This window comes from Acipenser ruthenus, chromosome 6 (genome assembly GCF_902713425.1).
Source record: "Acipenser ruthenus chromosome 6, fAciRut3.2 maternal haplotype, whole genome shotgun sequence".
NCBI lineage: Eukaryota > Metazoa > Chordata > Actinopteri > Acipenseriformes > Acipenseridae > Acipenser > Acipenser ruthenus.
The window spans coordinates 10,456,424-10,479,827 of record NC_081194.1 but is presented as its reverse complement, the minus strand read 5'-3'; the positions used below and the strand labels follow the sequence as shown (position 1 = coordinate 10,479,827).

General features: G+C 35.7%; 1 long non-coding RNA gene across 3 annotated transcripts; it reads right to left on the bottom strand.

Moving 5' to 3' along the window:
- Nucleotides 1-584: 584 nt before the first annotated feature.
- Nucleotides 585-22,381, bottom strand: LOC117411525 (uncharacterized). 3 transcript variants are annotated; one of them, XR_009328839.1, is made up of 5 exons: nt 21,804-22,209; nt 17,279-17,363; nt 7,216-7,325; nt 3,727-4,303; nt 585-3,319 (listed from the first exon to the last, which is right to left on the bottom strand). It is a non-coding gene; the product is annotated as an uncharacterized LOC117411525 (long non-coding RNA). The 3 variants fall into 3 exon arrangements; XR_004545806.3 differs by lacking the exons at nt 585-3,319; nt 3,727-4,303; nt 21,804-22,209 and adding an exon at nt 22,221-22,381 and having other exon boundaries at nt 6,832-7,325; XR_004545805.3 differs by lacking the exons at nt 585-3,319; nt 3,727-4,303 and having other exon boundaries at nt 6,832-7,325; nt 21,804-22,126.
- Nucleotides 22,382-23,404: the final 1,023 nt, after the last annotated feature.

Genomic DNA, 23,404 nt, shown 5'->3' with positions numbered 1-23,404 from the left:
TCTCAGCACCCAAAGCCCTTCTATGGACACCCTTGTATTTTATAAGGAAGGTCAACAGTAACAGACAGCAATACTAATTGAGTTTTGAAGAACGGAAATCCCACGGAAAAGAGCACTTATCCCGTTCTTTCACAGGTCCTGAGCCACCTCTCCGAACGAGCTATCCATCTGGATTTCAAGGGTTTGTTAAAATATTATAAGGAAGTCCAACACAAGGGATGTTTGCATTGCTTTTGAACCGGGCCCAGTTTTTGTTTTTACCAGAGCAACGTTTACTTACATTTTTGGCAAGGAGAAATGTTAACATTGTAAAAGTTGTACGAAACGGTTCTGGTAGAACTTGGAGTCGTTAAAGCTAACACTCCTAGTTGTTTCTTGCCATTTTAACTCCATGTGAAACTTGCACATATCAAAAGATGACAGACATCTCCCAGAACTGGATGTTCGGGTTTGCCTTTGCACTAGCTTCAAAATAACATGTGTCTAGTACTACGGAGCATGCTGTATAGTACATATTAACCCATCACTCTGACACAAAGTCTAATCATCTCTGCTCAGGTTTATACAGAAGAAAGGTTTATAGCCAACTTTTAACATGCCTTTATTTTCAAGTATGAACAATGTGTCTATCAAACTGTAAACACGCACCAGTTCTACAGGAACATAAATACAGTACACACTATTAAACTATGCCTACACATGTATATAAATGGAAATAATGACAAGGACTCCACTGGGTGTTTTTGATTGAAAACCAAGAGCCACTCCAGAATGCCCAAAGAACTCCACATCTGTTAAAAGAAAAACAAAACACATTTTTCTAATTCTGTCAAAGTCAAGAGAAAGTGAAGTTAAAACTACGCCTTTGCATTATAACAATTTGGCTGGAACAATTTGTATAATTGCCCGTATCCCATGAACAACTCCCATTAGTTTTTCAGTCCTCATAGAGCCACGGGTTTAAACAGCACTCAAGTGTGGATAGGGAATGAGTGGAGTTGAGAAACCAAATCTCTTTCAAACAGGTATAAAAAGAATGAGTAAATTCAATAGGACAAAACCTAGTGTACGTAATGTTTTTAAATCATGCTTTGCAAAGAATTAGCAAATGTTTGTCAAATTTCTAATAACTTTCTTTCAACTAAAAGATAACTTTACTCCAAAACTGCACACCGCTTTTCTAGTATAAGAACCTATTTAATTAGTCATCCTAGGGTAAAGTTAAAAAGGAGTTAACTCATTGTAAATACCCCACAATTGTATTAAACAGGATTGCAATTAAGCCAAGCAAAATACTTTTTTAGGACACAGGAAATGAAAAAGTCCCAGAGTAGGAGATGCCAATGAAGTGGAAAGGTCAAGTGTGTAACTCAGTCTCAATAGGGCAGGGAGAGGAGCGTCCTGTCCGGGGGCCTGGGAGTGTCTGATTAAAGTTTCCTCTTTCGTTATGGGGAGAGAGAGCCAAGTCCAAAACTGTGCAGGGAGTGTCTTTAACTACTCCTTCCTTCTGTCAGTGATATTTAATACATTCACTAAAACTCTGGGTTGAAGGATCTCTTGGCCACTGAGACCACAATAGTTGTGTATGACCGGGCTTTCGAGATTTGATGGCACAGAAGTGACTGGAAAACAAACTGGGAACCTCACGATTTGGCACCAAACACTGTACAGCTGCCTATCATTTATCTGCATTTTTTATAGCGCTTTTTATACAGAAGTCTCTCAAAGCATTGTACAGTACATAGTAAAAAAATAAATAAATAAAACCACAATACATTTGTAAAACATATTACTCATCTACCACAATCATGCCATCTAAATAACATATTCAAACAGTATAATAAAAATATATACACACATATACATACAGAAATATACTTACACACACTCATAATAATAATAATAATAATAATTCAATAATAATAATAATAATAATAATAATAATAATAATAATAATAATAATAATAATAAAAGAAACAAGGACCAGGTGTCACAAATGGAGATTAGATAAAGGGGCATCCAAAACAGAAAATAGGAGGTACTTTTTTACACAGAGAATTGTGAGGGTCTGGAACCAACTCCCCAGTAATGTTGTTGAAGCTGACACCCTGGGATCCTTCAAGAAGCTGCTTGATGAGATTCTGGGATCAATAAGCTACTAACAAGCAAGATGGGCCTCCTCTTATTTGTAAACTTTCTTATGTTCTTCTTCTTCTTCTTCTTCTTCTTCATAATAATAATAATGCAGCAATATAAAGTTACATTGAAACCCACTAAGACAGAGCTGCATTGCACCCATTTTCTGCAGTCACTCTGATCTGCCACAACTTACAATGTTTAGTGACTTCTAGAAAACCTTTAGATTCGATTTAATGCATTTTAGATTTGATTTAGTGCAGACAAGCACATATTCACAACTGCTGTATGATTGGTCTTATTTGCTATTTTATAGTAATCTCTGATGGAAATGTGAGACAAAAAAAAATCAGAATACAAACTAAATGATGAAAGACAAACTAAATGATGATAAATGATGAAAACGGCACCAGTCCATTTCCTCATTCGCTGCTTTTCCAAGGCAAACAGCATAAACACCCTCCTCCCAGCCTCTTCACTTTCCAAAGCTAAGTGTAGGATGTTTACACTGCCTGTCACTCGGAATTGTCAATTTCTGAAAAATCCCATTAGAATGTTTGAGATTTAGTATTACACATAAAAATCCTGATTAGCACTAAACTTACGTTAGTCCAAGATTACAGTAGTGATATTAGAACACAAATAGGATAGTGTGTGTGTGTGTGTGTATATATATATATATATATATATCACTCACACACAAATTAAAACTATTGTTACTAAAATTTAAAAAGAAAGGTTTACTGTCTATATTTTGCGCCACTGTATACACAAAACACTTTCCGATCTAAAAATTTATATAAACAGAAAAAACATGACTATTGCATTAGGAGGCTTATTGATGGGTTCTCTGTTCAAGCCCCCTTCTAGCTACATTAAAAACAGGAATTTCAACACATACTGCCTTCCCTAGCCCAGCCTTGCACTGCAGCTTTGAAGTGTGTTGGCACGTTAACAGCTCCTTCATAGTATTCACAAGCCTGCCTTCAAATGGGGAGCCATGTCAGCAACATGTCTTTTTTCCTCATTCTTTGGGATAAAGCTGCTCTGTTCTAGCTTTCTGTGAAGAAAGACTGCAAGGTGCATTTTCCAGTGAAAGATAAATCAACATTGATTAGCACAGCAGGGGCTTTCTTTGAAGTCATGCTACGTTATGAGCAGGAGAACCTGAACTTGAAATACCCTAGAAGGAAAAAAAAGAAAAGGTAAAAAATAAAAATAAAGAGAAAAAAGTTGTGCATTTGTATTTTTATTGCATTCTGTCATAATCCTTTCAGTAAAAACAGAAAATGTATGCATTTTAAAATTAAAGGCCCATGTTGGTCCATTTTTTTTAACCTCAAAAAAATTAAATAGTACATTATTAAGCTTACAGTAATATCTTAAACCTGTAATGATGTAGCAGAAGGTTGTGGACAGTCATTTTTGTATACATGATCTCCCACCAGTAAATAAATTGACAGAAACTCCCAAGTTATTAAATCTTTTAATGCAAAAACAGATTGTCCACCGTCAAAATTGTATCCAATACTTCAAAACAATCAAACATGCAATAAACCTCTAAAGTATCAATGTTCAGCAAGAATGTACCTTTAGGAGTAGCTGAAACCATCTCCCAATGATAAGTGTCATTGTTACAGTGAGGAACAAATGAACTCTCTTTCTACCAATTTACGCAAGGATGTAGCTTCCCCTGTGAATGTGAACGATCTTGAATGAGAGCTTTTACATTCACCAGACCATTTCCTTTATTGGAAGGGAGTCTCTGGAATAATCCCCTGAGCAAACAGAGACATTGAGTCAGTCCACATTCTCTGTTTGCAGAGCAGCCACAGCACTAACGTGATAGTCTGGGATAGTGTCTCCTGATACTTGATACGTGGGAGCCAACACAAAACAAAACTTAGCAAAGAAATACACAACCTTAGAAGACTAATAAAGTGAGCTTGCTGACAATACTCCCTTTTAGCTAGGAGATATAGCCTACTTGGAAAACAAAACAAAACAAAAAATCATTGTACATAAAAAGTTAGTTAGACTTTGCTACAAAACCTTTTCAGAGTATGACTCTGAAGGTATGGCAGAAGGTCTCAGGGCTGAATATAACCTGGAAGGCCGCCTCACACTTCCAATGTAAATCTGCTTGCTCTCCCCCAGAGTCCAGCACCTGAAGTGTTAGAGAGGAGAAAACTTTGCTCTTCGAATAGCATTACAGAAGCACTTGAAGCCACACGTTCCGCTACTATAGTGCAAGTATAGTGCAAACTGACATTTACTGGACTGCCCTGTAATGCAACTTCAGTGAATTAACTCATGATGTGGGAGGGCCAATGTTCTCCATCAACTTGACATGTCTGGTATGCCGCAGAACCACTACATTGAAGTACAATAGAAGGTATTTTAGCCCCAGCGAAAATGATAGTGTGTTAACACAATGCTTTATTAGGCTACTTTTAAAAGCAATTAAGTTTACATGCCATTTTAATAGTTTTTTTTTTTTTTTTTTTTTTAAACAGCTTACTTTTGTTTATGATTTGTTTTCATTATGAGTGGTTCGATTAGTCCAGTATTTCATTTTATTTTATGTCTTATACTTTCACCTTTTTTTGAGCTTGACTAATAACCCTAAACCAAACAGACTTCCACAAATCATTGTAATGGTGACCTTTCCAGTGCTTACAGTATGTGCAGGACAGCTGAACAAACCAAAAACTTGTGAAAGTTTTAAAAATAACATCACTAGCTTCCTATGGACTAGTTGGGGTCAGGTGAACATAAAAATATACAGTACATGCATCCATGCAATCATTCAGTAATTCCCAATCAATAATGTGAATAGAGTAGGTTAAGACATTTCTTTACTTTTATTTATCAAGGACAAAATTAGGAAATATGGAGTATGTAAAATGTTACTTTAGGGCCTATACTGTAACAAAATGACAGCAGAATATCCCCTGCTGGATTTAAATAGCTGAAGAGGCCTTGGGGAATGATCAAAGAAAGCCACTCTGACAACCTCTTAAAAGCTGATGTCCTTGAGGGCTCTTGTATTGGGTGGCACACCAGTGACTCCAGCTCTGCAGGATATCAGTCTTGTTTTGGGTTATGATGTCATTCATTTCCTATGTGGTTCCTGTTCTTGGATTGCACAGTATGGTTTGACAAACTGTTCAACAGCTTCCTGCTTCTTATGAAGGAAGCTCAGATGCATTTTCATTTATTTTTAATTATTTATTTTTAATTAACCAATTATTTTATTAAACCAAGAAAACTGATAGCTCATTCTAACTCATTTCAAGTGCAGTGGATTTCCAATATTATTATTCTTATTTGTTTTTATTATTCATATGCTTAGAAAAACAAGTTGGGAAAAGCTAAGCAAATCTCACCCATTGTGCGTAGCCCGGCAATCTTATCTAGCGATGAACTCCATAATCCCATTAGCTGCTATTGAATCTCATTTAGTACAAGCAGATTGGTGACACTATTATCACAATGGGCACTAAATACAAAGCTAGGAAGGAATGTTCTGTGACACAGAGGGATAGTCCCACTCTGTACCTCAGAGAGCCCCACAGGCCACAAGCACTGTATGAGTGGGTGAGAGGTTTGAATCTCATTTCAGACACAGATTTCATAAGTCTGTTGAAACCTTACTGTTCCACTCAAAGCTATACAATCTATATATATATATATATATATATATATATATATATATATATATATATATATATATATATATATATATATATATATATATATATATATATATATATATTTTCACTTTGATTAAATAACACTAATAGAAAATATTGTCCCGAACATACAGCCAAATTGCAAGAAACATGTTTTGTTAATGTCTAGCAAACTGAATGGTAATGTGGTTTCAGTCATTTTCCTCCATCTTATAAATGCACGTGTTCAACTTTAAGAGATATAATATGTGGGAACTCTCAAATACTCATAATTAACAATGACTTTAACAGTTTATTTTTACTTCTACAAACAAATCAATTGTCATGGTCATGGAAAATATTATAACAAAAGAGGTTCTGTCTTTTATATTTCATATGTACCGTAGGTGATTTGTTCATTTTAGAAATGCTTTACCCGTCAATACTGTTGAATCCGCCATGCTCAATACTACAAGCAGTGCTCATATAAAGATTACGCTTAGGGGAACTGCGTGTGCCTCATCTCATAGTTATGGTTAAACTGCAATTGCTTGAAAGGAATGTTTCTCTTTATAAATCGCAGGAGCTTGAACAACATACAAAGCTGAAAGAAACGACAGGTCGAGTGTTCCACGGCTGACATTTTAACTGCTAAAATCAGCACATTCTAAGTGCTGATTTTTTAACATTTTTAACATGTTTTAACATTTTCAACAAACCAAACAGAAGGCCAACTAAATAAAAGCCTGCTTTCTATGTTCTTAATGTTAGCGGTTCTTAGAACTGTGTGCATTTATAAAACCTGTCACTAGACACTGACATTCACCTTTTTTAGATTAATTTCCAAAGAAACCAAACAAGTCCACAAGAACTTAAATGGGGAATCAAGAAGTGTTAACACACCATGGGACCGTGCCAGCAGATAAACTTCATGCATCAGTAAAAAATACACACACACGGCTGTACAGCGAGCTTACCAGTTTGTTTTTCAACAGTGATGAAGAGACCCTGAGGCTCAGGATGAATGATAAGAAAACTGAATTTAATTTATTTTAAAGTACACGTAATGCATACAGTTTTTGTAATGACAATAATACGTAAGCCAAATACAAACTTGTTTTCTAATATTAACAGGGTTGCCTTTTAGTGTATTTATACATGTTTTTTGTCGTTTTTTTTTGTATTAACAGTATTTCTTGCATTTGAGTCTTGCAATGAATATTCGTATTTTGCTCCTTTTCCACCGTTTTTATTTACCAATGTACGCATTATAAAAACGAATTAGTCACTTTTGCTTTGATTTTGTGATAAAACTGGTATTTGTATTGATTTTATTGTTAATCTTAAAACAGTCTGAAGCATTTTTGAGTCTGTTGTGGGCCAACAGTATGAACTTATTTTTCACCTCGAAGTATGACACAGGCCTGGTTTTTGGGATGGAACTGCATAACGGTCTTGTGTTTTGATTGGTCCTTGTCTGTCATTGGAATATGACGTCATCACGACTGGGGAAAGCTTGGAGTCATTGTGATCGGAGAAAGAGAGAGAGAGAGAGAGAGAGAGAGAGAGAAAGAGAGAGAGAGAGAGAAAAAGAACCTTTCAATTAAAATATAATGTGGTATTTTGCTGTACTAATATAAAAAAAAACTCTGCGTGACTATTACTTTATATAAATATGCACAAATGTAAGATTGTCTTTCTGTGGTGATCTACTTTTTTCTTTCAAATAGCTTATATCTATAATCGTTTGCATGATTTACTTTAAATTGCAAATATACTGTATATCCTGCCCATTATTACAGTTTTGTTACAGAATTCATTAGTTTACCTGTAATGTAATCACAGCTTGACATATAGACTGCTCGTTCTCAGGGTTCTGGGCCGCTAGTACAGGAATCAAAGTTAATGCATTTTTTTACTCTACCCATTATTTGTATTTATATTTGTTTTAATGAAGAAACAGAAATAAAATTTAAATGCAAAAAAAAGTATTTCTTTATTACAATGAAGAAACTACATTGAACTAGAAATAGATAAATGAAAATTCATTAAAGCTTTCATTTTCTTTATTAAAGGCTAATACTAAAACACAGTTCAGTAAATATGGGAATTTCTGAAACCCAGGATTCAGCGCAGGGCTAGTGTGAGTTTCAAGCCCCGATAACGGGCAGTTTTGTACACTAGGTAAAACATCGTAGTATACAAATTATATAACTACACAAATATACTGAACTGTGCCCCTTGTATTTATAAATATAATCATAATCAGTATAGCATGTAGAAATCCTGCTAATATGACAGTGAGCAATCGGTGAAACGCTTCTTCCTGACCCTTGGTCTGTCCAACTTAAAGCGACTATTCACATCACCCAGGCAAAGTACACCTGACAGCTATGCATCAACCTGCAGTAACGGCATGCAGTGGCTCAACTCTTACAGTCCCAGTCGTTCTCTTGGCTTAGTCTAGTCTGCCAAGTTTGATATTACTGCAAGCTTCGTTACATACAGGATTTCATTCTTCTTTTCAACCCGAGGAGGCTGGTGATGTTCCTTGAGTAGTTAAGTCCAGAATTAGCTCCCTTCTCTGGATCAGCCTCATTCAGTGGTTTTAATATGAGAGAAGTGGTATCCAGAAGTTGGCAGCTGCAAGCATCCGACTGAAAGCCCTATCTTCTACATCACAGCTTCCAGTCGAGGATGTTTACAGATGCCCACACTGTCAGACCACTGTCTCCTTCACTCCTCTGTGTGACTGCACCCTCCTTGTGCCAAAAACCCTGTGTGTGATGACCTGTGGGTGCTGAAACTTTTTTTTTTTTTTTTTAAATCTCACAGTCTATCCTTTTTTATTTTGCTGTTTTTCTCTCAACAAGGTAATATCAATTTATTATTGTGTTTTTTTTTTTAATTGTTTAGTCCTGGAGATAGAAGACAAAACAACCTGTTGTTCAAAAGACAGTACACAGAATGGGGGTGATGTAAGGATACACACAAAGTGATTTGCAGGTGTAAAACCCCCATAATGCTGCCGTAAATCGTGTTTAGCAGCTGTAAAGTCTGATTTTACCAGTCGTTAAAAATGTAGCGTCTGTAAAGTATGGTGTTCATCTGTCGTTCTGTACCTGCTATCAAATTTGCACTTTGCCATCATTAATCCATTAAAATTATATTGAAATGCATTCAAATGAAGAAAAGAGCCTGGGATTTGGTGGGATCTGGATACTATGCGGGCACAAACATTATAATGTTATGTAAGGATTTCGCCTTGCACTGAGGCAATTGCTGACCCTCCAAAAACTTTACATCTCTTCTTACAAGGTGCAAACCATTGTAGAAGCGAGTGACTAAGACCTGTATAAAAGCACACACCTGCAGAGACCTGTCATTGGCTGCAGTGGTATACTTCCTGATGCAGCGACACTTGGCTCTAGTCTTCTTGAGGGGAGGCAGGAACACATTCGGAGGAGAAGGGCAAGACGAAGAAGACCCTGCATATTCAATCCCAGGGTCACTTTGTCTGGGATGCCGGAGGATGCAGTGCTAAAGTGTTATAGTCTCACTCCGCAGGTCATCCTAGTCCTAATAGCTGAATTGAGGGGTAAGCTAGACCCCAACGTCAATCTAGGGACAGCTATCCCTGCACATGTGAAAGTGCTGTGTTCTCTGCACTACTTAGCCTCTCGTTCATGTCAGACCACAGTTGGAATGTCTGGAGGGATAGCCCAATCTACCTTTTCCAGTGCTAGGCACATTTCTGGATGTCATACTGAAAAGGGCAGGCCAATACATATCATTTCCTAAGGATACTTGCATAACTCTGTTTCATGCTGAGTGACCTCAGCCGTAAGGACTCTCAACTCCTTCTCAGAAAACTTTTCTTTTTTTTTCCCTCCGTGCGCCAAGAGGACTTTCCTGCCCTTCCTCTGACATTTTTTTTTTGCTTTGTATTTTCTTGCTCCACAAATGTCACACAGGGACTACTGCTCTCTGTACTCCTAACTCTGCAAGTGCGGCCACTAAATAGACAGATCACTGAGACCCTCATTATCATAATTGCGGATCATTATTTGTGTGTGTTGAGTAATTTGCATTGCTCTTAAGCTTACATAGGGTGCAGTGCAAAATAATTTTCTGGCTGTAATACAATTTGAATTTTGCATCCGCAATTATTTGCACTGTGCCTATACTTACATCACCCCCAATATGAGCAGCGTTGAGACGTTCTTAGTACATCTTGTAACAAAACAGGCCGTTGAATAGGTTGTAAATTAAGAAAGCTGCAAATACAGTTTTAATTAGGGCAGGAGTAGTGACTGAATAAAGGCAAACAGAACAGTAGTAGTTATGCTGGTAACCAACAAATTTGAAGGTTATATTGAAAAGGAAAAAGTGTAAAGCATTTGTTACTGTACACTTTTTGGAGGCATTTTACACACACAACTCAACTGAAAACTGAAACCAGAATTAAAAGTAACAGTTTATCAGTGGCCTGGAGCAGCCTTCACTTACAAAAGCCTGACATTATTCATACACATTAGGTTTTCTTAAAGAAGAACATTTGAAATTATTTCACATAATTGGTACACATGCTGGTTCGCTAAATGTAACACACTGTAAATGCAATAAACTTAATTAAGGTTTCTGTGGTAAATCTGTTGTTGTAGACCTAAAGCCCTTTGTCAGCCACATCTACATATATTCTGTAGTATTATATTCTACAGAACAGGCCACATTAAATGAACACACATATCCTGATGTAACTATCACTGACACTGTTATCTGCTCCGTTATTGAATCGTATTTTGTCATACTTGTACTTGCAAGAACCAAAGTCATTGTATTTATCTTGCTCTTAATTGTATTATTACTTGTACTGTGATTCTTGAAAAGTATTTTTTAAAGCAGGTTCTGGGGCCAAAATGATATAGTCTTTTGGTACCTTGGTGTATCATCCACTTTGGAAAGCTTTGACATAACCTTATTATCGCTTTTTTAAACTCCTGGGAGATGTTTACACCCACTCAGTATATCTGCGTTGTCTCAATAAAACATGGCATGTTGATTAAACAGTGTTTGTCTTACCATAAATAACACATTATTAAAATACATACAGTTATTCATACAATTTATTAAATAGTAAGTAGCGGGGTTACAAAAAATATAGTGTTTAATATAGTGTTACACGTCCTCACATGTTGCTACAACTGTTTAAATAATGTACCTGTAATTTCTCTTTTCATTGATACCATCCTGACAACTTTTACACTTTTGAAAATGGCTGCTCTAGTGCACTGATAGTGTAGGATTATTGCCCACATTATCAAACAGGTAACACAGCAATATTATTATTATTATTATTATTATTATTATTATTATTTATTTCTTAGCAGACGCCCTTATCCAGGGCGACTTACAATCGTAAGCAAATACATTTCAAGTGTTACAATACAAGTAATACAATAAAAGCAAGAAATACAATAACTTTTGTTCAAGCAAAGTATAAGTGTGACAAACCACAATTCAATAATACAGCAGATAATAGTGATAGTTACATCAGGATATGATTAAATAGTGATAGTTACATCAGGATATGATTAAATACAAAGTACTACAGGTTAAACACTTGGCAGATTACAGTATTCTGAAGTACAGGATTAAATGCAGATATAACGATCCATCTCCTGCAGTGATTTGAAGGACAGATCTCAAACCCCATTTTGAAAATAGCTTTGAAACAGACTTTAAAGTTGTAAGTGTAAAAGTTGTCAGGATGTTAACGATGAAAAGAAAAATTGCACGTACACTATTTAAACACTTGTAGCGACACGTATAACGCTACATTTTTCGGAAGCCCGCTCCTTACTCCCTAGTCAGTTTTTCAGTCAGGTCTGTACATGTTCTGCTCAGTAAACCTACTCATGTAGTCAGCAGGTGAAAAAAGTTTTATGGCAATATAATTCACAGACTACTGGCTTTCTGCTATTAAAATTCCCAGGGACCAGTATATTTTCTCAGTGGGTCAGGTCACCTAGAGAACAAAGCAAACTTTCAGAACAGTGCAGTTCTGCATTCCTGGAATTCTTAACACTTGGCAACCGTACAGCACTTATAAGCAAAAGGGGGAGGGGTGTTCTGCTTCAATCAAAGGTGAAATACTTTCTTGCATATACAGTAAAAGCACATCTTGTCTAAATCAAATTTATTTTTTACAAAGAATATAAATATACGTCTGATATATGTCTGTCATGGTAGGATTAAAACATGCAATATTTTGTATAATTACAGTATATATATATACGAAAGCCCAGGTACCTGTCGGGTTTTAAATTACCCGACGGTACCCGGGTCTCTTTTTACTACCCAGGTTTCGATTTATTAATTAGAGAATTTAAAGAAAATGATAAAATATGACAATACAGTTGTAAGCGGGGTCTCTCGCCGGCGTAATAATGACAACGTTAAAACAATCTTTGCATTAATCCTTTTCTTAACTGACAGGATATCAATGTTTTACAGAAAACAATAACACACAGCGAGCGGCAAGTACACCTCAATAATAATAACGAGGAATGACACAGGCCCGGTTTTTGGGATGGAACCGCATAACAGTCTCGCATTTTGATTGGTCCATGTCTGTCACATGAATATGTCATCACACGAGTGGAAAAGCTTGCAGGCATTTTTAACATTGTAATCAGAGGGAGAGAGTGATCTGCTTTCCACAACCTTACCATTAAAATATAATGTGGTATTACACTGTACTGATATAACAAACTATGAGGAATTACTTTATATAAATTATCATGTTATGCACGAATGTAAGAATTGGCTTTCTGTGGTGGTGTACTTTTTTCTTTCAAGTAGCATATATCTATAATCGTTTTTGCGATATATTTTAATATAAAATGTATACACTATTGCAGTTTTGTTACATTAGTTTATCTCTAATGTAATCACAGTTTTACATATAGACTGCCCCTGTTTTCATTTACGTCGCAAATTCTGGGCCGCTTTGCTTTTCAGATAATGTCCCAAATTCTGGGCCGATTTGGTTTGCAGATAACATCCCAAATTCTGGGCCCCTTTGGTTTTTAGATAACGTCCCAAATTCTGGGCCGCTTTGGTTTTTAGATAACGTCCCAAATTCTGGGCCGCTTTGGTTTTTAGATAACGTCCCAAATTCTGGGCCACTTTGGTTTTTAGATAACGTCCCAAATTCTGGGCCGCTTTGCATTTTCGAATTCAGCCCATTCAGTCGTTTTCCTTTATTAAAGGCTAATATTAAAACACATTTTTGGGAAGGAACATGGTATTCCGAAAAAGGACATCTCATTTTCTTATGTAACGTCCATCAATATATTATTATTATTTATTTCTTAGCAGACGCCCTAATCCAGGGCAATTTACAATTGTTACAAGATATCACATTATACACATGGTTTCACATTATACAGAGATCACATTATTATTTTACATACAATTACCCATTTATACAGTTGGGTTTTTACTGGAGCAATCTAGGTAAAGCACGTTGCTCAAGGGTACATCAGTAGTGTCCCCAACCTGGGATTGAACCCACGACCCTCTGATCAAGAGTCCAGAGCCCTAACCACTACTCCACACTGCTGCCCAACCTGTTGCAGGTTCTTTTTGGACAGAAAAAGGCCTGTAGTGTCAGACTGGTAGTCCCTAACTGATTCAAGTGTTTTTGGAATGATTCTTGCAAAGACTGATTTATAAGAAAAAAGAGAGATTGACAAACAGCATTTTGCGTTATATGCAGAAACGGGCAACTACAAGAGGGTGTCAAACAAGCTGTGAATGTCCCAAGAGGCTACAGAGTACCTCTGGGTATGAATCCAGATGCTCGCAGTACCTGTTCTTAGATGTCCGAAACCACTGTATCACTGTATAACTGTATACCCTATAAATATCACTTTTTATTGTGTATTTGAGGAACACAACCAATTACAAACTTCATTTGAATTGCTTTGCTATCAGAATATCAGTGTATAACTTTGCTGGGTATTGCAGTGTATGCTGGGTATCAAAAGGCCTTCACTTTTACAAAAGGCTGTCAAAATTTAAAAAAGGCTGTCAAAGTTACAAAAAAATAGGTGTGCTCCTAACCCAATACTTGTCTTTTTAATTCTGTGCATCCAAATACTTGTAGGTAAAAGTTTTAAGAATTAAGCCTACTGTTTGTTGTTCTGTCCTAAACCAGCAGTTTGTCACCCAAATTTATTAAATAAACAGGAGGTGGGGGTTCATCAGATTATTCTCCATTTTATTGTAACTGAGGTACCGTTCAGTTGAGCGATATGTAAAGGGGTACTCGAGCTGAAACCTCCAGATAGAAGGGGTACAGCTTCAAAAAAATGTTGAAAACCCCTGACCTACAGTATAAACTATCAGGAATAGATAAGGGAAATGTTAACTAATACAATACAATAGGATTTATTTGAAGTTGTTGAAGAGCACTGGTCTCTTAAACCCAGAAGTTCTGATAACCCCCTACGCCTCACTATATATTGATGGACATTACATAAGCAAATGAGATGTCTTTTTTTTTTTTTTTGGTATACCATGTTCCTAAATGTTTTCTGGGAGAGTAAAAAATACATTAACTTTGATTCATGTACTAAGGGTTACTCTTAAATGAATGAACGGTCCAGTTTATGGTAAACTATGCCTTCATGACTTAGAAACTCGGCTGTCAGCTAAGCAGAATATCTCAAAAACTGGCCTGAATTCGAAAATGCAGAATTTGGGACGTTATCTAAAAACCACAGCTGCACAGAAATTGGGATGTTATCAGAGCGGCCCAGAATTTGGTACGTTATCTAAAAACCAAAGCGGCCCAGAATTTGAGACGTTATCTGCAAACCAAATCGGCCCAGAATTTGGGACGTTATCTAAAAACCAAAACGGCCCAGAATTTGGGACGTGAATGAAAACGTGGGCAGTCTATATGTACAACTGTGAATTCATTAAATCTAAACTAATACATCCTCTAACAAAACTGTAATAGTGTGGAAGACATATATTTGATATTAAAATATATCGCGTAAACGATTATAGATATATGCTAAAAAGTACGCCATTACAGAAAGCCAATTCTTACATTCGTGCATAACATGATAATTCATATAAAGTAATTACCCATAGTTTGTTATATCAGTACAGCGTAAGCCACGTTATATTTTAATGGTAAGGTTGTGGAAAGCAGATCTCTCTCAATTCAATTCAATTCAATTCAATGGTGCTTTATTGGCATGACTTACAATAGCAAGTGTTGCCAAAGCAATCTCTCTCCCTCTGATTACAATGTTAAAAATGCCTGCAAGCTTTTCCACTCGTGTGACGACATATTCACGTGACACACATGGACCAATCAAAACGCGAGACTGTTGTACGGTTCCATCCCAAAAACCGGGCCTGTGTCATACCTCATAATAACTGCAGCGAGTATTCTCAGTAACTAAATTGGAAACAAAATAACATAACAACGTCCTGTTGGTTTATATCAGTGTTAACTCTGTGATCCATTAATAATAACCACGTGTCTTCCAATACGGAATGCTTTATCTACAGTTATTGCGCAGATATAGTTTCTTACCAAAAAGATAAAATAAGTATATAAAATAAATAAATAAGCAAATAAATAAAATAATGTGTACCACATTAAGTAAGTTTGCTACCTCCTTTGAATGAAACATTTACTTAGCAGAGTTTGCAAATTCCATTTTCTCCTGCTTGGTAAAGAAATTCCGCCCAATGTTTTGCTTGGATGCCAATGTTATGTATTCACAAGACAGATTTAGTGATGATCATTAAGCAAACAGACGCACATGTCTCTTTTGCGCCTGCCGTCAAAACCCAGCTGGCTCAATTTACAGTAGCTATTGAAACAGTCCACAACAGCGGTGCTGTACTACTGTTAGTTTTAAAACTGAACATAACAGCCATGTTAACAACAACAGCAGCGGAATATGACCAATATAAGTCGCAAAGAATCATGCAGCATGAAGCGCATTTAACATTAATAACTGTATTTAAACTGATTTATTATTATGATGATGATGATGATGATGTTTCCAGTACTGAAAAAGGTTACACAAGTCTACAGATCTGAACGGACTAAATGTTTGTTTACATACTATTATTTAAATATGCATCATGCACTTAAAACATAAACATTTCATTTTTTTTTTTTGGTTTTTTTTTACCCAAAAAAGATCCAGATATCTGGGTATTTTTCACGGTGGGTACCAGTTCCAGATTTTCTTCCCGTACATATACACACGGTGGGCAGCAGTGTGGAGCAGTGGTTAGGGCTCTGGACTCGACCGCAGGGTTGTGAGTTCAATCCCCAGTGGGGGACACTGCTCTTGTATCCTTGAGCAAGGTACTTTACCTAGATTGCTCCAGTAAAAACCCAACTGTATAAATGGGGAATTGTATGTAAAATAATAATGTGATATCTGTATAATGTGAAACAATGTGTATAATGTGATATCTTGTAACAATTGTAAGTTGCCCTGGATAAGGGCGTCTGCTAAGAAATAAATAATAATACACACACACACAAAGACGCATGCGTCAATCTAAACTGCGGAGTCGTCGCCAGACTGCAGCGCTACAGATTCATGTCTTGGTATGAACAGCAGAAGGATACTGTAAAATTAGTTCTCTTGAGGCAGTTACTTAGTGAAACCCAGCAAACATACTTGACTATCTGAAACAAAAGACTATGATGGACTTTGTCAAGATTCAAAAGAACGACTTGCACCAGTGAATTGAAAAGACGTTACGAAAAAAAAAATTCTGTTAGTACGCATTCTGTTGAAATGTAAGACAAGTTTCAAATTATACAGCAGGCTTGTTTATTTAGTTTTAAAGTAAAAAAAACAGAATTGTATTTTTTGTTTGAAACCCCAGAAAACTATCAACACTCTTTCATACACTCGCAACCTCCTGGGCTACTTCTGCTGACATAGGCGATCACGTGAAAACTAGCAAACTCTGATTGGTTCTTATAATGCTGACTGCACGACTTGCACATCCTGTCATAAAGATGAGCTCATTTTAAATTGTAAAATTAAACGGTTTCGTCCAGCTTTTACGTGGCTTTGCTTTTTCTTTTGGGAATTTAGCATTTAAAATAACAACAGTTGAAAAAATAAAAGCAGCCAACTCTTCCTCGTTAATTATTCGACACATTACGACCTTGCGCGATTTCGGGAGCAATTGGGTTGCGCAACTGATCGCCCAGGTGTGGAGGACCTGGCTTTACATATTTATGACTCCTAACTAAGATTACTTTTCTAAACGTATATATTTTTTACCTGGTATAGTGGCATATAGCTTTTTAAACAAGCAAATAATTATAATAATAAAATGTAATGAAAAAATAATTAAAGAAAAAAACTATATACTAAATTGCGTACACTGCACAGAGCTTTTACCTTTGTTTTTATGGTACATCAGCAGGACACCGTAATGAGCTCAGGTAGCTCAAACCAGAGTGAGTCACAGCAAGGTCATCTCTCTCTACAACACAAAACAATGTTCCTGTTAGTACCTGCTTTATCAAGACCCAGTCTGATCCAAAACAACATGTTTATACTACTTCTTAAAAGCAAAACTACAGTTAAAGAACTAGAGGTCATGCATGAAATGCACACAATGTTTAAAAGATTGGAGCTAAACAAAGCATTGGCAACTACGTTTTATACTTTTATACGTTTTATAATGTGAATATTACAGCTGGAGCTTTTTATTCAATATTTATCATAAACTGAGCTCATTTTCAAACACATTATTCCAGTTCCCCATCTGCCCACTTTAAAGTTCTCTCACATGAGTTCAGTTCTCTTTGTTTTATGAACTGTCCAATAAAGTTGTCAAAAGCTATGAAATTCAGGACCTTTACACTTGAACAGTAAAACTGTCATCTATGACAAACAATGCATATTAAATCAGTTGTTTCACAGTTTTATGAACTTAAAGGCATACACTAAACTAATATTAATTTTCTTAGTTTTTATTAACTACAGTTCCCTTATTTAACATGTTATTTTTTAAATCAGTTTTATTTTAAACATCTTTACAAATCTATAGAGCAGGCCATGCTGGTCTCTAAGCTTGATAGATTGGCCAATTCACACAAAATATGAACTTATGTCCCAAAGATTCAGTAAAGCTGGACATAGCAAATGTGAAGAAAAGTTCAAACTAGGAGATACTTTCACTCAGACCAACATAGATGAGAGAGTTAATTTACAGTACAGTAGTGGTTCTGTACTACAGTAGCTTATAGCTCTTTCAATACATCCCAGCATCAATACATAAATTTGAAATACAGCCTTTAGGGGTCTTTTAAGAAGTATTTACTGTGGTTGAAAATGGACATTAGTTAGCAAGCCATGTAAATATTGATCTAAGCTGAAGCCACGATAGAGAATTGTACAAAATGTACATAATAAAATATAAAGCAGGTAACAAAATTACATTTTTCAAAAACACAGATAGTATAAAAGTTTAAATCTTAATCAGTTTAAACTCTATAACGGAAAGACAGCTTCTTCAATGCATTTCGTTTAGGGGTGGATCGTGGACTTACAGTAGAGCTGAGAAATGTATTGTTCACATTCTCTTGTTGACAATTTTACAAGACTGCAAGCCCTAGATTCTTTAAATCCTACATTTAAATGTAAAATATAAAGCCTTCATTAGCACCACCAATCAATCAGTTGTCTCTGTAAGTATATCACCATGACAATCTACATTTATAGTACCGTATTCAATATAGCCTAGATTCCAATAGCCTCAATAACCTGCGATAACCTTTTGATAAGGAATGTATCAAAAATATTTTATGACAGGAGTATGAAAAACATGCAGACAGGCACTTCTAGAATGTTCCTGTCAGAATGTCTATAGCCTACATCCTGTGGAGGATAACTAGCATTTTTTTCATATGACGTATAATTATTTACTACAATTTGCAGAAAATATATTACCCTTATTTGTAGGAAATTGTTTGGGAGACTTTATAATTGTTATAGGGTTAAAAATCAGTCATTTTGATTAAATCCTCTCCTATGTCTGATCACCATTTTGGAGATGTACAGTATCATTTCCAACAGTGCAAATCATAGGCAAGTGCACCCCAAAACTTCTTCTGTTCAATCCGTCTTTCCTTATAAAAGTTTACCACAGTACATTTGCATGAGTTTTGCATTTTTCCCATGGTTGTACTATGCATTTAGCATAGTTTACCCTGCCTTCTTATGCTTTATTACATTTTCTTATGGGAAACTAAAGAGTTCACTAATAGGTCCCACATTTATGCCAAATGATTATGCTATCTAAAAAATCTGACTAAATAAATAGCCACTGTAGTTTTGTGGTCTAAATATATGCTGCTGATCTATAACTAGGTTAGACGATGATCTTTAGAAAGGAAGTTGTATGTTCTCATCAATGTGACTTACACAGCAGTATCACAAAGCAATGTAAAAGAACAGACCACAATACATTTGTATAGCAAGTCACACATACAACTGCTACAATCAGACCACTTAAATAACAGTATACACATAATAATACAAAAGCAGCCGTTTTAAAGTCACATTAAAACCCACTATGAAATCAATTTTATATAAAAAAAGCGTTTTTAGTCTTGACTTGAAAGTATAGGATAATAATGGCACTGGTTACAATTTGACACCAGCACCAACTGTTTGAATTCATCACAACCCCAAAATAGTAAAATCAATAATAATTCATCCAAGTCAAACTATTAGTTTTAAATGTAACTTGGTGTGGTTTTTTTATTTTTTTGTGGATGACACATTTTTTGATAGCAAAACTGGCCTTTAGTATCAAAAATCTATATACATATATATGAATGTAAGAAGGTATGTAGACTAGGTGCGGAATGTGAGATATAAAGGTAGCAGAGTGTCCCATTATACCCATATATATATATATATATATATATATATATATATATATATATATATACACACACACACACCCTTTTCATTATTATGAAGTTTGACTTAAGTTTAATAATATTAGCTGTCCAGGTAGGTTGTGTTGAAGGTTAGTATTAAATTATGCAGTCAACAGCAGAGCAGTCAAAACTGGTTACTGAGTAGCTCATAATAACCTTCAGAACTCTGTCCTTTCTTGTCCCCATTACAATTTAGATTGGAAAAATACAACGCAAATTAGTCACATGTGTTTCCATTCCTTATCTGATAAACACACCTGCATAACCGAACTAGTGGAAGAAAAGCATTTCCATTCAAATACTATACAACAAGGAACTATCCTGGGGCGCAAATTAGAGGAGACACAACCTTTCAGCTTGTTCTAAAGGAAAGGCTTGCATGCAGTACTTTAAATGATATGCTGAGCACGCTCTAAAGAAAAAAAAACTGTGACTTTAGTACAGGACTAACTTTCAAAGGTCAACTAAATGTAACAGTATTTCCACAGCACCCCCCTCCCCTCCCCCCCCCCCAAAAAAAAAACAGTTTAAGATAACTAGTTGGCATTTAAGAAAATGGAACACATTTAGTGAGTCTGCACGCTTTTTCACAAAATTTGAACTCTGTGAGTAATTTGTTGGCTTCTTCAATGCCACAGGACAGCAGTCTAGAACAGTTTCAGGAATGTCAAACTTTATTTTCTAATAAAAGCATACTTTCAACATAAAATTCTATAAATAACTCACAAGTTAATAATTTGGGGATATGGCCCTAAAAAACTCATAAATATATTTAAAAACATAAACTCAGTATAGCATTTATTAACTTATGCGTTTAGAGACAAATTCGGATGTGATGCACCCTGAAAAAAACTATTGTATACAACAATGAGAAAAAACCTCAAACAGTCAGCATAAAAAATGTTGCTGCTTCTATCTCTGCTATTATGTGAAACATTTAGCTTGAATGTCAATGCCATAATTTCAAGTCTTCTATGACCAAGACACACACATATCCTTTTTAATAAATAATAATATTAGTAATAATAATTTTAAAAAAAAATAATTTTCTGATATGTTGGAGAAATAAAATAAACTAGATGTTCTCTTTAAAAGTAAATACACATAATTATCCTTAGATTAGGACCTTTGTCTTAATGTCGTCGTCCAAATGAGGACTTGGGGACAATTTAAACACTTATTTATTATATTAACATATTTAGGCCAGCTGTCATCTGTCAATGAACAACGCAAGAAAAACTGACAAATTGTTGTTTTTTTTCACAACACCTAGACATGCCCCCTTTTTTTATATGCATCATATTGTACCAAACCATTGACCAGTTGGTATCAACGAGTTATCAAAGTGATTGTAATGCACATACAATAAGTGAATTATTATTTTTACAAATTACAAATATAGGTTATCTGTGTCACAGTGGCTCAAAACGAATTAATTGTCTTGTAATTCTGTGTTATGAATATGTAGTAGAATTTGTTTTAGAAATAACTTGCTTCGTTTACTTTAAGAATATTTAGGGTGATTAGGCTCTCCGTTCACTTTGGTAAAACGTGATCAACTTTGAATGTAACAGCTGTCAAACAATGCACATTATCCAGATCTTTAAAACCAACATTTTTACATCGCGATTAATGCGCTAAATACGCGAAGTATATTTATAATGTCATTCCCTGCCCATTGAACAATGCGTATAATTATCCAGTACTGTACTGTACTTTTTACCTACAGTAACGTTACAGTACTCCTGTGTTTCTCTCAAGTACAACTACAAGTTTTGCCAGAAAAAAAACTCCAGCTGTGAAGAAGAGATACAATTTGACACATCCAAGCAATTACAGACTAATTATACCGGTACCATTTATATAACAGTCGAGCGTTAAAGCTATGCATTACCAGATGATAAGGAAGCATATTTAAAATGAATGGGTAACGAATTATAAAAACGAGTTTTCTTTAAAGTTATACTCACCAGAATGTTACTGAACACAAGTGAAGGGTAAATCATTTGACCCCTGCGGTACGTACTCCTAAACTTATGTCTCCAGTAAAAGTGCCGATTGTTTTTTAAGGAGGCTCTTTATACTATGCGTTCATATTTTAATTTGGCTTGAATAAACCCGGTATCTCTCGCCATGTTCTTTGTCTTTTCCACATTGACCGTTTCCCTGTTTGACAGCTGGGCTCTCTCTCTCTCTCTCTCTCTCTCTCTCTCTCTCTCTCTCTCTCTCTCTCTCTCTCTCTCTCTCTCTCTCTCTCTCTCTCTCTCTCTCTCTCTCTCTCTCTCTCTCTCTCTCTCTCTCTCTCTCTCTCTCTCTCTCTCTCTCTCTCTCTCTCTCTCTTGCTCTCTCTCTCTCTCGTAAATTATGAATAATAACACTACACTTACTGTTTCAGCCTCCCAACCCCATTACTATAAGCAGTTGTTAAATAAAAACAGGATTTGTTTGTTAATCCCACTGGTGCACACCATAGGTCTGGACTTTTTCTATCAGCGTTCTTTGGACTGGACCAGCCCCCTTTCTGACAGTGGTACACAGCACTGGCCAATGGCTTGCCGCTCAGTTCACATCAATGGGGAAAAAGAAAACTGCACACACACACACTGACCTCTTACCACCAAGTACCGGCCAATCGAGCAGAGCGAGGTTTGCAAATGCAGTTAAGGAAACAAGTCTGTTAAGAAGCTAATCACAGTCATGAGAAGTTGATAGAGCGCAAATGATGCAATGTTTCCTTTTCAGTTTGCTTCAAAGATAACGCGTAGAACTAGGCTGACCTCGATAAGTGAGATAAGTAAAAGCTTTGGCAATACCTGAGCGCTCTCGTCATGCCAATAAAGCATTTTTTGAATTTGAATTTGAATTTGAATTTTTTCCTGGTTAAGTAATTGTTAAATACATGGGCTACAGGACTGATGTATTTACATAAAATAAAATATTAGTATCTCGCAGTTGTTCTTTTTTTCTTCTTTTTATGCATCCATTGCTTGAATTAAATTTAAAGGCACCGTCTAATCTACTAGGATTCGAAAAATAAACCGTAGCAAGGTAGTATTGACGGACTGTCACTCAAAACACAAATCCGCAAATCAGAGCCAAAAGATTATCTGGAGGCGGGACGCAGAGCGAGCGCTCTGGAAATAGATTAGTGTTGTTAATGTTAAGGTTATGTGATGCTCTGCAGGCATTGGCAGATGTAATCAATGGATAGAAAAATGTCAGTTTTTTTTTTTTTTTTTTAAATACATGCTTTTTTTGGATATTAATTTGTTACGTGTGTTCATAGAATGTTTTTTTGCCGCATGAGTTGTATTGAATGCATTTGCACTGTGGCTAAATTTTGATGCAGACGTTTTTTTTTATTTTTTAATAGAAACGTTTTCGTATTAGAAATCCAATTGAAACCTATGATTCATACGTTTTTGTGACACATTTGAAGCTATTAATAAGTTTCAAAATAACTAAATCGAGTTAATCATTGATTCATCTTGTTACATAATGGTTTCATTAAAACGTTTAGATATACGGCTACTTGATTGATTACTGTCTTGTTCACAGTCATCTTAAAATA